This window comes from Nicotiana tabacum, chromosome 17, assembly GCF_000715075.1.
Source record: "Nicotiana tabacum cultivar K326 chromosome 17, ASM71507v2, whole genome shotgun sequence".
Classification (NCBI taxonomy): domain Eukaryota; kingdom Viridiplantae; phylum Streptophyta; class Magnoliopsida; order Solanales; family Solanaceae; genus Nicotiana; species Nicotiana tabacum.
This window is the reverse complement of record NC_134096.1, coordinates 19906897-19909442: the sequence shown is the minus strand read 5'-3', so window position 1 is coordinate 19909442 and position 2546 is coordinate 19906897. Positions and strand designations below refer to the sequence as shown.

The 2546-nt window shown below is 35.4% G+C and overlaps 1 pseudogene; it reads right to left on the bottom strand.

The window, feature by feature from the left end:
• Positions 1-638: 638 nt before the first annotated feature.
• On the bottom strand, positions 639-737 carry LOC142172321 (U5 spliceosomal RNA; annotated as a pseudogene).
• Positions 738-2546: the final 1809 nt, after the last annotated feature.

Below are 2546 nucleotides of genomic sequence, written 5' to 3'. Positions count from 1 at the left end.
GTGACTTGTTTGTTTATTTAAAATCGAATATGCTTATCCATAAAACAATATTATAGGTACATCTACTTGAGATTTGCTACAACTCCTTAATCGTAAAAACTATTGCTTCCCTTTCTTTCCCTCAATTTCACAAAACACGCAGATAAATAAGAAAGAGAGCAAATACTTAAAATTAAGATGAAACAAAGCCAGACTGAAGCTGGATTTTAAGTAAATTGTTTTGAATTACAGTAGTTAACTGAAAAGAGAAAAATCAAAATGCGTAAACAAAATATAGAGTGAAACAAACTATCAGATCATTGGATTATTAGTTTAAGTTATATACAGGGCATCAGAATTGTTTAAGTTAAACAATTAAACAGTTTACTAATTAGTTTAACCGGTTACATTGGATTATTAACTTAATTATCATCGCGCGCATATATATATATATATATATATATATATATATATATATATATATATATATGCTGTTTGTGTATAAAATTGAACCCTTAAAACTTATGGGTCACCTGTAGTATGTCATGGTAATAACTTTTTTGCCTCTTTATCTTGACTTATTCATTTGTGGACTTCTTATTATCTTTTTACTACACAGAGATGATTGAAAATGTTATTACACGACAAAACGTTTGCTTAATATGAATTGTTTCCACCTCTCCAAAAATTGGCGTACGCTCACACGGTATTCTTTAGTAAAAGGCGAAAGAATAGTTCGCTCTGTGCTAACTGCGTGAGCTTCCGCGCTCCACCGTGCTGCATTTTTATATAAGAAATGTTCGGGATTACATTTTCCTTTTCGATGTGGGACACGTCTTATTCTTTTTTGTTGAATTTTATGAAGTTCAGCAGTTTCCTTCATTGTTTTGTTCATTTAAGATGCGATTCTTTTTCACTGTTTTGTTAATTGTGAAGTAAAGATGCTTAGAATCTGTTCTATCTCCTTCTTGGTGAAGGTGAAGAAATGAATGCTCACACGCTGATTGATGAAATATCTGCACAAAATTCTGTTGGACTAGTGTTCAATTGGCAGAAGCTTTGGTTCAAACAAATCTCACCTATGTTGAGATAGCTCATTGTATTTATGCTTTCATTCATTCCTTGTAAAGTAGTTAGTGAGTATAGTTAGTGAAATAGTTAGTGAGCTGACAGTTTTAATTAGTTAGTTGGTTAGTCTAGTTATTAGTACATGTTGTATAAGTAGGAACAATTATTATATTTTTCATTTTTGAGTTGATTAAATGAAGAGTTCAGCTTCTTTCTAGAAACTTCAGTTCTATTCTTTCCCCTTCTGTACATCCTCCGATTCCTCCATTGGAGCTCTTGTTGAGCTCGTGTTCCTTTCATTGTTTCTACAATTTCACACAGTATCATAGCGCAAGCATTAGTCCTAGAGCCTCCTTCTTTCGTATTTCGGTTACTTCTGTCTATACATAAAGAAATTGTTCATTGTTTTTTTCTTGGAATTAGGATTTTTGTGTAAGAATCGATCAATCAGTCGACTCACCTCAGTAGTTCGCTTTTGCTGACAACGATTTCAACTTTGTTGAACCAAAGCATGGCTAGAGATGAAGAAATTCTGACGACAGATAAGACAACCCTAGATTCTACGAGTCTGCTATACATGCATCCGTCGGAGAGTGCCACATCTATATTAGTGCCGGTGGCTTTTGACGTAACTAGCTACAGATCCTGGAGAAGATGAGTCTTCAAAGCACTCTCCGTGAAGAACAAAGTAGACTTCATTCATTATTGGAAAGTGTAAGAAACTATATCCCAATTCTGCTACCCTCAACCAATGGGAAACGATGCAACGACATGGTGACCTCGTAGATCCTAAACTCACTATCTAAAGACCTAGCAGACAGTCTACAGTATGTCAATGATGCTAGGGGACTTTTACAGGGATTGGAAGACAGGTATAATCACACCAATGGTGCTAAGTTGTATCAGCTCCAGAAGGAGATAAATGATTTGAGTCAAGGGAATTCGGACATTACTGGATACTACACAAAAATGAAGAAGCTTTGGGAGGAACTCAATACTCTGAACATACATGCTAAGTGAGCTTGTAAATGCACATGTAGCTAAAGAGAACAAGCACAAAACTAAGCAGGACAGAAGACTAATCAAGTTTTTTATAGGCCTAAACGAAGTGTACATTGTGGTGAGAGGAAGTATTTTGATGATGAAGCCACTTCCAACAATAGCATATGCCTTCTCCATTCTCAGTCAAGTGGAAAAGCAATGGGAAGTTAAGTCAAGTACTCATTTTTCGATGGATTTTGCTGCCTTGAATGCAAATGGTTCAGAAAGCAATAGTTTTAGGACAAACTACACTCAGCAGGGGAACAACAACACAAATAATGGATATAGGGGAAATCAGTTCACTAACAGACCCCGATTGTTCTGTAAGTATTGCAAAAGGCCAGGGCACACTAAGGAAAAGTGTTATAAGCTTCACGAATTCTCACAAAACTTCAAATTCAATAAAGGAAAAAGGATTGCATGAAATGTCCTTGGGTTATCAAGTGAAGGAGCTGCAT